We start from the raw sequence: 12,541 nt of genomic DNA on the forward strand, positions 1-12,541 counted from the left end.
ATCGACATGAGAATAACAACCTGACTACCGAAATTAATTCGCCAATGATTATAATTACAGTGAAATAGACACATGTATTAGATAACTGTTTGTTGTTGTTGTTGTTGTTTTTTTTTTTCGGTATACCCAAGCTATTTTCTAAACTTCTCATATTATATTATTCTAAAATAAGCATACATCATGTGTTTGGGCCATTTTCTATTAGGCTATGAAATATTTATGAATTATGCACCTATACAGCACATGCAACTTTATAAAAAGTGCCTCAAGTCTTATATGATACCAGTAGATCGACAATGTCTCGGTTATATCTAACATTAAAAACAATATTGAACTATAATTACACCAATTCATAACGTTAAGAATAAGCCATTAACGTAATAGTCAGGTTGTCATTCTTAACACTTTCCAGAGAATATTTGTATTGTGTGTCCAATAAATACACGTATAATGCATTAGCTGCCTTATACATTTATTTACTTATTTCAATTTAATTTGTTATACATTGTGTCTGTTTTACATACTGTGTTGTTTGTTAAGACCAGTATACGGCACAGATTCGGCGTAACTATGGCGATTGTTTCGTATAAATTGATTAATAAAGATACATTTCAATTTAATGTAAAATTAAACGTTATTGCATTTGTAATTAAGAATATTGTAAGTTCAGTTTTTATTTTAAAAGAATAAGATTTAAGATATTTTTTTATCTGGTAGCATTGAAGTACTCGTAACACTTGCCAAGGATACGCAGCAACGCCATATTCGAAATCAGGCTTTGATGGCTAACTTCGATGTCATGTGTACAAAAAAAAGGCTGAACTATTGGAATATAATAAACAGAATCTAATTTCAGATATTGTCAATTTTCCGTGATAATTTTGAAGACGCTTCTTGAACATTTGCAAACTGTCGTGTTCTACCTTACACTAAGTTATTTAGAGTATGAGGTTTTAGAAACTTTACACTTGATATATAAATTCAAAATATAAATGTAGTAGTGTACTAGAAAAAATCATTATATGAAACATTTTTTGCGTTTATTTTTCTGTAAAATAGAAGATTTTACAGAAACAAAAATAAACTTCTGTGAAAACGATAATCATTCATTTATATCTTACAAGGCAAGATACTAAAATATGCCGAATTTCCAGTATAATAAGCATTACTTAGCAATATTTCAACTTATTTTCATTTTTGTTTAATTCAATTTAATTTGACAAAGTTGAAGAAGAGTATTTGTACATTGGAAGTGAATTGCATTGGCTTTCTGAAATATTAATTTAGGTACACGTGTTTTCAATATGAAAAAGCGAAATATAAAATTGGTTGTTACAATTTAACTGCAGAAAATCATTCCTTTACAGTGTTTAGTGTATATATGATTTTAAGTGGTATCAGCTATCATATTTTGACTATGATTTCCTTTTTTGTCTATGAAAAACGTTTGTTACTTAGGGTTAACGTAGACATCTGAAATATATTTGATTCAATGACGAAAAAAAATGATATCAGCTTGTTATTTATTTATGTCATATTTATATCCTTTAGATTAGCATCATTGGAAACATTATTTACCACCCACTCACATACACATGTAAAATTGGACAATCACTGTAGGAAACGTCATAAGGTAAGGCTACATTCTATTGGATGAAGTTGTATGTTTACTGGCAGGATATACAAAAACTACGCAAGTGTTCATGTATATCTAAAATATGTAAAAATGTCAAAAATAACTGGCCATTAAATTAAAAAAATAACTGCTTGAGGTACTTCGTTTTGCCGAAATATGGAATTTTCTCGACAGTGTATTGGTGAAACAGTTCTTACATATTTTTAAACAAAGACTATCGATTGTTACTTACAAGACTGGCGTGCAAATGTATCTAGTAATGGTGTGCTCAGATATTTAGATTCATATGTAAAAGAACAGTTCTGTTATGAATTATATTTAGACAAGATTAATTGTAAATCATTAACAAGCGGTCCTACATGCGTTCGAGTGTCCTCTTACAGACTTTGAATTGAGTCCGGAAGGTATAGTCGAGGCCGTGTAGAAGGTCACGAAAGAACTTGTCAATTATGTGATACTAACGAGCTCGAAGACGAGTATCATTTTATTTTAAAATGCAGTGCTTATGAAAATCTACGTAGCCAATATATTTAGCATTATTGTTACTTGTGGCCTAGTATGGCCAAATTTATAGAATTTCTGCAATCTAAAAGCCATAACGTATTTACAAACTTATGTTATTATTTAAAAAGGCAAACATCAGACGAAATGATAACTCTAGAAATCTTCAAAAGTATTATGATGCTGTTTTGATTATATATACTGTGATGGTCTTTCTTTATATTATATAAATATTTTGTCAAACAAATTTGTTATATTTGTTCTCCGCTTAAATTTAGAACTCTTCATTATTCAGTTACAGATTGAAGTAATTTATAGATATTAATATATGATTGATTAATGGAGTTCAGTATAACTTATGTGATATATTGCATTGCATGTATTAAATTATATCAAATTGCTCAGTATTGTATTGATTTTTTTCTTTATGTGTGTTTTTTCCTATGTGTTAAAATATGTGACCTAAAATTATATTTCAAAATGCTTGTTATAACGATGTACCTATGTGTGTGTACAAGTTATGAAATAAACTCTGTTTTGTTCTATGTAAAAAGACGAAAATGAGAAAGTACAAATAGATTATGTAGGAATATATTTGTTTTCTTTAATTTAAACAATTTTCTTCTCATAATGTTTACAATTCTTGCCTTTTCTACTCCAAAATTACAAAATTTGTTAAAGATAATAGAGCTAATAAAGCTGTTTAATAAAGTAGTTTAATATAAAGTTACTTACAACTGATTGTGATAAAGACAAATTTGTTATTTTACACCCACCCACTTAGAAATACACATTATTCTAAAAAAAATACTATATTATGAAAACATTCAGCAGCATTTTTCTTATACAAGAAGTTTCTTTCCTGTTATATAAGACATGATAAAACAATTAATATTTTGTATATGTAAATTGCACGGAAAACATGGAAAATGAACAGGGCATCTTTAAATATTAGCATTTTTTTGTACATTTTCGTCACATGTTTTCTGCTTTTTACCATGAACAACACTTCTATATTAGTAATAAGTAATTAAATTTCATTCCTGACATCAATTTGATACAGGAATATAATAAAAGAACAAAGGCATAATTATGTTTTAACTGCTAAAAATTAAGCAATAAAGACTAACTGGTACTTTTCATATTTTTGGCGGCTATCTTGGACGCCATCTTGGATTTCTCTGTTCGCCAGCATTTATGTCAATCAATGCCGACAGATTTGGAAATTGTAAACATTTGGAAACATTTTGATATGTGACATGTCTTGTTTAAAAATGGGTGCGGGTAGCCCCTATAGATATGTTAGTTTTTTCGTTATTGTCACCCTACCATATCCGGAGTTCCTTATAAGCATTTAGCGAATTTGTTCCTTGTATCAGGAGTATTGATAATGAACAGATTTAGATATAACGAACTGATTGTTTACCATCGTCCACCATTTTGAAGAGCATTTGTTTAAGAAAAATTAGTCATTTATTGCCTTTTAGACATAATACCCGAGAGCGTACTTTTTAGAATTTGAAAATCCTTTGCTATTTCAATTTCAGTTGTTTTTGTTTTTTTCAATTTCTCATAAAATATCATATTTTGTTTCTAAACTCAGTGCTTTTCATTTTCTTTCAATGGTTAAGAATAAACAAGATCATCCAGTTCCACTTCCTTTTATATAGTATATCTTCTGTTATATTTTAAGGGTGACTTTACCTTATGAAAGTTTTCTTTTTATTTCAATCAAACATACTTTGTAGTTTTCGATAGATTAGCAAGCATGCGTGATTATATTGAAAACCGATTATAAATGATCATAGTTATTGAACTCGAGCAAACCTATTAAAGAAATAAAGGATATTGAATGAGTATAGGTTTAATATTTAATTTATTGAACGAGTTGAATAAAATCGTATCATGCGAGCATCTTGCGAGCATAATATTTCTTAATTCAACGAGTTCAATAAATTAAGTATTGAGTATATACGAATATGATATTCTAATTATCACATATTCAAAAAGAGAACGGTTTACAGTTTAAACCAGTCATTTTCATCGACGCTCCTATGGTGTAACGCTGACATTAGCGCGCTTTAACGCTATGTATATATACGTATATAGCGCAAATAACGTCACGTCAAAGAGTTATTACAATACTGTAGTATCGTTTTTATTATGTCAAAGGGTCAAGTTTACATTGTCCGTATTGCCAAGTGCCGTATATTTTTGTTCTGTTTGTGTCCATGTTTTCCTCTGTATACATGTATTTATATGTAAATATCCATATCCCTTATGGTTTTCGGTAGTTATTTCGTTAATTCATATACTCATAGCTCATATCTCATATTCAATAGCCGTTACCTACATTAATAGTTCTTTATAACCTTTTCAATCTCTTCGATTATCTTTTCTCGCTAATATTTCAATTTCCCCGCTAATCTGCACAACGGATGTACACTTGAATTGAGAAATTGCTGGCGCAGGCCACGGTTTTTTTGTAGTAAAGAATATATATTTTTAGTAGCGCATACTTGAATTTATTATTTCACACACATAAAACCGAAACACAAGGGTTGTATTATTTTGTACCAATATACTTTCAAACATCATATACATACATTTTTTTTTAACATTACTGTCTGCCATAATCCATGTATACATAATTCATATTAAATGAGAAGTATTAAAGAATTTTTTTTTGAAAGCAAACTTTCGTATACAGTTTTTTCGCAACAATATTGCAGATTGGGTATTATACATAAAATATATATCAATATACACAGACTAGATACATAAATATATTAATTTTTAATTTCTTTTGTATGGTTTACTGAAGGTGTCATTATCAAAAATTGCAGTTTGACATATCAGTGAAGATCTTTTTTAGTTATGGATGAAGCAGACTATACAACTGAAATGTCTCACATAAGAGAGGAGGAAGTACAGTATTTGTAGATCAGATAAAAAACATCTTGAAAGTTTAATGTGACACCTTGTCAATCTAGTACCCCTCTTTCTGGTGAACAATTGAAGGGCAGACCTGTTGAGACAGAAACTCCCACTAGAGACTTGAACTCTTGACATATTCATTTTGACAAAGATGATGTTCCTCCTCCTAAGCAAACTTCTCGTGATATGTCCACTTACCCCTCTTATCTGTTACTCATGCTCGGATTCTCAAATTACCTTTATTTTCTGGAGAAGGGAAACCAGGATAATGTGAGTTTGAGGCTTGGAGTTATGACTTGAATTGTTTATTACTTGGTGGTATGTATCCAAGCCATATCGTTCAGGAGTCCATTCGTAATAGCTTGAAAGACAAAGCACGTACTGTTTAATTACACTTGGGAGAATGGACCTCCATTTCAGATGTCATTGCAGAGCTTGAAGCCATTTATGGAAATGTCTATACGTCAGAGCGGTTGAAGGAAGCATTTTATTGCACCAAGCAAGGTCAGAACGAGTCTGTCGCCGAGTATAGTCTTCGTTTAGAAAGACTTTTTACAAATGCGAACCTGAGTTTGGACCGGAACCCTAAGGATGATATGCTTAGGAACCGGCTCTGGTCAGGTCTACGTGATAATGATCTCAGGAATGCAACTCGTTATTAGTTCGAGTCTATTTTTGATGTTAATGTTCTGAGGAAGGAATTTCATTCAATTGAGGAAGATTTTAAGGCTCGCACATCTACCTATAACTCTGTTTCTTGTGCTTCCCCTCAAATCCCCATGTCACAGTATGTTTCTTTTTCAAAGACTTTTGATTCAGAGCTTTTTCAAATATTTCAGTTGTTGAACATAAAATTATTCAACAGCTTACAGATGAAGCGAATGAACTCCAGGGTTGAAACTGTAGAGAAGGAGCTTTGCCAGTTAAAGAAAGTGAGCGACTCTTCCACGCCAGATAACAGTGGTAGTACCAGTACCAGTGAAAAGGGACGTAGTAACTATAGATGTGGTTACAATCGAAGTGGACGTTTTTGGTCTGGTTGTGGTCGTGGCTATAGTTTTGATGGTAGTAGAAACCAGTCCAGTTCAGTTACTGACAAACAAGTGCAAATGATGTAAATTTTCTTATATAGGTTACTGCTTGTTTGACATTTGTGTTCATTCTTTACAGTGCAGTACTATTACCGTACTATTGCCTGTATTAATTGTTTCAGATATGGATTTCTATTCCCCAGTTCCGGTTATTTTTGGGACTAATATCATCAGACACTTTCAGAATAATAGTTCAGGTGAAGAAATCCCTTTTCGTTGGCTTTATTACACTCCTGCGCCGCAGTTTGTGTGACAAAATAAATAATACAATGAAAGGATCAAGCTTAAAATATCATAAAAAGAAAACTATAATTATGTACTGCTATACAAATTCATTTTCATAGCTGTATTGAAGTACATGCAACAAAAGGTGCATATGAAAAAGAAAGTTGAAAAGCCGGATATGGGATATTTGGAGTTCGCTATAAAAGTGTAATTATCTGTACTTTATCTGAAAAAATGAGTTCCTCAAAAGCGATAATTCCTTATTACCGTGTTCGCTTTAACCGTATATTTTATATTAGATAAAGAAGGGCTAAATTTGGGCCAAAATAAATTGTTCTTAATAACTGGAAGTTCGCTATAACCGTGTTCGCTACAAGTAATGTTTACTGTACACTTTTCCCATAAACAACTTATTCAAAATTGCAGAATATATACAGTAATTAATTTTAACCAAATGAATATATTACATTTATAAATATTTTACAAAATCAAGCGTTATTTTGTTAATCAAAATTCTGTTTACATTATCATCCCCGTCACTCGTTTGTCTCGTTAATATGGCATTTAGCCACAAATTATTTTCCTATTGTTAAAATTAGATTTTCCTAATAAAATAAATGTGTTACATAATTTGTTAATGAATACAAAATCAGGAACTTTAGTTTCTGGAATACGCTTGCTATTTAGTGGTGGTAATAGGTAACGAAATCTGTCTTGTACAAGGTATGCTTCTTATTTATGTAACACCGTATACGTTTGTTGCAATCGATAGATTTAATACAATGCATGTTGATGCTGAACTGATAGGATAATATTGCTGCTATTACAGGATTTGTTGCTTAATATGACCTGCTTTGCTAAATGAATCCCCGTACATGGTTTATCTTGCCAGTGGCCCTGCAATGCTTCTTAATTATCTTCACAAGAGGACTTGCTTGCGTAACAATTGTTGCATTTGAATTGCTGCAGTTATTGAACTTAATCCGCTTATCTTGCTTGTCAACTGCACGTGAATTTAAGTTCAATTGAGGCGTCTATGCTTAGGTAACATGCTTTATTCACTAATATTAAAGAACAACAGAAGAAAAGAAGACCTCTTCTCAAATTTCTTTCTTGTCTTAAACCGAAATTAATGAAAGTTTACTTCTTACTTGACAAATGAATGTGGCACATCTTGTAAGCTTAAAATCTTAAAAATGGATGCCTCAACATGCCAATTTTACACTAAACGTAAACATTGCTAAATGTAATTTCTTTTTGGATATATTTTAACACATTTTCATACTTTTGAAAAAATTGCTCTGTTTAGTTCAGTACTCTTTCAATCTTTAAACTCAGTGCAAGTACAACTATGAACATACTTAAGCAAAAACATTGACTGAAATTTAAAGTCAAATTATATACATTCTGCAAACATTTTCACAAAAATACTTACGATTTATTGTAAGTTTTTGACTTGGGATAATCGTAAATCAATCTTGAGTCATTTTCACAAAGCCACTCGTAAGATAATTTTTATCTTAAGATAAAAAATTCACTTACGATAAATCTTACAATAAAAACATCCCTAGCAACCGGTCATTTGATATATATGTGCATGCTCTATATTTGTTTCCGGTATAAAACCAAGTAAAAAATAGCTTGAAATATGTATTTAACACATTCAAGTTACAATAAGAAGAGAAAAAAAATGATTCAAACTGATATAGTTTCTATCTCGATTGAAAATAATTGTATGGATCTAAGTGATTCAGAAACAAAGTCTGCTACGTTATTGCTAAGGTATTAATAAATAAAAAGGTGCCACTAGTACATGCTGGCATTTAAATCGAACCCACCAAATTGTACAAAACATTAATTTTCAAGAATTCTATATAGTTCACATATAAACTATTCATAACCCTCTCCACCATGCCGTCATCAAGTCATGACGTAACAAATTTTAATGTTGGAATAATAGTTTTTACTTAATTTTTGTTATTTATATCATACTGTTTGCTTATAATATATTTGTTATTCCATGTTTTGTTTGTTTTCGTTCTGTTTATATAAAAGATCCATGATATTTTACTCTAAAAAGATTTTTTTTAAAAATTGCAGTTACGAACGGGGAATACCTATCGTAAAGTTACGACAGATTTTACACGTAAGATTTTCTTAAGATATTTTGTGAAAAGAAGATTTATGGTAAGATATCACTTACAATAAAAAATTGTCGTAAGTTTTTTTTGTGAAAATGTCTGCAGAATCCTACTCAGATAAAAGAAAAGCTTCAAATGTATGCAATATTGCCAATTTATTCGGATGTGTCTTTAAGTTAATCAATATTGAGAAGTACACGATATTTGAATAGTTCAAAAATATAAAGGGCTGAAGCGATGACGACTATCAAAATATCATTCATTAAAATCTCAAGAACATTAAATAGGCGTTTGTGTTAAAAAAAATTTAAGCTTGCTCGGTGGTATTCTCAGGTGCACATTTGCGGCTTAAAGGATGTATATACGCAATAAATGCTTTTCACAATAAGTAAAGCACTTGACCTTTACAGAGTAGTGAGATTCAAAATCCACATTCAATCGAATAAGTTGAGATTTGTTTTGATACTGAATAATAAGATATATCACTTGGATTACCTAATTTGAAATAATTTAGCAAATACAAACACTCACAACAATTGTTTAGGGATCATAAAATAATATGTTTCTACAACATTTAAATATTCTGAATACAAAAGTTTTGTTCTATGTCAAAATGTTTCCCATTGATTAACATTTAATTTACTGAAATTTAACAATATCTAAATTCAAATGAGCAACATTATTTAGAATGTTCATATGCCAATCCGATGGGAATAATGCCTAGTATGCAGATATATTCGATATTTGCTTCTGTAAATATCTATTGATTAAACATAACTTTTAGTTCTATTATGTATGCCAGTATATGCCACTTAATATAGCTTAACTTTTTTCATATCCATTTACTTCTTCAACAGTAAAATTTCCATTTTCGTACAAATTTGGTAAAAAATGTTTTTTATGGATAATGTTGCTGTTGCTACTGCTACTGCAGTTGCTGCTGATGCTTTATTGTTGTTGTATTATATAATTTAAATACGGTTACCTTTATGTCGAGTACGTTCTGCATTAGAAATAAAGTGAAAATTAATCTTTAAAAAAAAAACGCAACAAAGTCGCATTTTTACTAAGATGGTCATTTGAAAATAAAACAATAATTGCTCATTTTGTTTTCAAAAAAGTGAACACTGGTATGAAAGAGAAAACAGATCACAGCAAATGAAAGGCGAGTTGAACCTATCAAGATATCACTCGAGTGAGAAACTATTTCTCAGCAAAGAATAACTAACACAAAGTAACCCTAAAAAGCACATTTAGCATTGCAAATTAATATATATCTACAAAGAAATTATTTTGATGCATACTTCATATCCATCATTAAAAATAAAGAAAGTCATAGTTAAAGGTGTATGAATTTATGTGCGGTAACAAATGTTATATTAGAAAATGTATTGCATCTCGTTTTATTAAACAAACGAATACTATTATATTTTCAAACTCTTTCGTAAATTTGTAGTATCGTGTCAAGAAACAATTCAATAGTTTCCAAATTGACAACATTTCAAACTGATATGAAAAGCAAAACATGCTTGAAATATCAAAATCACGTGTTAGGTCGTATTTTCAATAAACCGGGAGCAGTATTTAATGTCTTTGTTACTAAAAAATTCCATGACTCTTTGTTTGTGATTTCATTTAAAAAAAACCTAACAAAATTCAATAATCTTCGTACAACGTTATAATAACGTTATTTTCCAGGTGATCTGATTACAAAAAGCATTTAAGTAATCACAGAGAAAAATCCTCTGACATATGACGTTTATAAAACAAATACAGTTGTAGCTCTAGATCGTACATCCATTCTGTCAAAATAACCTGCAATAAATAAAATGATACGATCGAAAATAATATTATGAACTATTACTGAATTATTATTGTGCTTTAAATATCAGGGAATAACTGGACAAGAATAAACGAAAATATCCCAACCGAAATAAATGTAAATAATGATGAAGCCTAGTAAAATGCTATTTTTTTCTGTTATTACTTAAGTGAAGTTTTTACAGAAAGTTACAACATCTTAAATCTTACCTTTAAAATGCTTTCAATATAATATTTGAGGCTATCAAAATACCAAAAGTGCTCATTGCAATCTTCAAAGACACTGCAGATGACGCTGATGGAGTTAAATGATACTAATTATGTAAATGTATATAACAATAGTTATTACATTGCGATCATTAAATGAACATTATACGCGCTTTTTTGACATTCACTTCATTCATAAAAGAAATTTTATAAAATCACTTAATTGTGTGTATACAGTCAAGACTGTCATATGTGACTTTCCAAGGGACCCTCAGAAAATGGTCACATATGACAGGGAGTCTCTTAATACAGTCTCAAAGAAAATTAAAATACATAACTGTGTGAAGGAATAATATGTAACCAATTGTAAATAAACATAGCCTCTTTAAATACTTGATGTAAATAAAATGAGAATCCCTGTAAAACATTATAATTAATTGCATGTATATCATATAAAAATAAATTTTATTTTTATATTAGATTTATATTGAATCATTTTAGTACAAATAAACTTGAATCTGATGCATTCAAAATCCTTAAAATAAATATCATACTTTAAGACATATTCATATCCAAAGTTTTTTTCTCTTTAAATGGAAGGTAGATCTATCAACATTTTCACGTAGAATTCATGTAGCAATAGAAAGGTGAAATGAAAAAATGCTGCCTAAAAAAATCTTCCGTTGGCATTACATAAACAGTACACAAAATCGTAATCCAGTTTGATCAGGTCATTATGTACTTCACACCTCAATTTGTTAACACACATCGATTGCACCATGCTAACCAAATACTACGTCACTTGATACCTGTATGTACATGTAAACTGTGTATTGATGCAATGTTGTGTAGAGGTTTTTTGAAGTGTACTGACTACTGGATAATAATTGGACTTAATTATTTTGGCCCTCTGTGGGTGTTAAAACAGGTATTATTTATCTGATAAACGGACAATTAAAAGGTGTGAAAGTCGTTTAAATCAGACAAAGCAATGCATTGGGACCAGACAATAAGGGTCGCTTGTCACATAATTCAGACCATTTATGTAGAGAAATACGTTGGGAGGACCGAAACAAGGTCGGATAAGACAGGGAGTCGTTGAAATCAGGGGGTCGCTAAGGCAGTCTTGACTGATATTTTTCTATGATCAGCATGAAGAATTTTGTCACCATCTGGCCAAATTATCAAATTCCTTCTGTCAGGTAAAAAGGAAAGAAGAGTTGCATAATTATATTGTAGCTTTCCGTATAAGTTCTGTTTGCATAGAACAATATGTGATGTATCTGGTTCTTAATTTTGTATACGATTTTAGTGGACAGACTTACTGTGCTTTTTTGGTTCGATAAAAGATTTACAGCACATAACGGCCTTAAGGTAACAATATTATAATCAGATATGAGATCAGCCTAATTTCGGATTTTTTAGTGTTGTTGTTTAAAGTGACATTATGCTCATATTTTCATAGTCAAGTTGAGCTGAATTGACTTGATACTTCAAAAGATTGACTGACAAAATAGTGTTTGACCAACAGTTGATATTGGAAAATGTTTACAATAAAATTATAAATCTGCTTAAAATCTAAAAAGACTGCCCCACTCTTTTTATAAACAAAGCGTTATAGGTAAATTCTAATGCATTTTACAGTTATTTTCGTTAAGATCTCTGCGTTATTTATTGTTTATGCGAACTTTATTATTAAATAAATAGGAATTATAGCAAAATGAAAATGTATTATGATATTCAACCGTTCACTCACTATACACCCTTGGATGGGCATAATATAAATAGAAGATTCATTATTTAAATATTATTACTAAATTCATGGCCAGCAATCATATTCTAAGCCATTACTTTTGTAAATGAACTGTCACTGAACATTGGATTATCATAAAATACCATTAAAGTCATCGTCATGAGAAAATTGCTTACGTTCTGCGCATAATCCGCTTGTTTTAACAAATCCGGCTTTGCATTTGCAAGTT

The sequence above is a fragment of the Ruditapes philippinarum genome, unplaced genomic scaffold, assembly GCF_026571515.1.
Source record: "Ruditapes philippinarum isolate M1 unplaced genomic scaffold, ASM2657151v2 ctg1049_1_1_1_1, whole genome shotgun sequence".
Taxonomy (NCBI): Eukaryota; Metazoa; Mollusca; class Bivalvia; order Venerida; family Veneridae; genus Ruditapes; species Ruditapes philippinarum.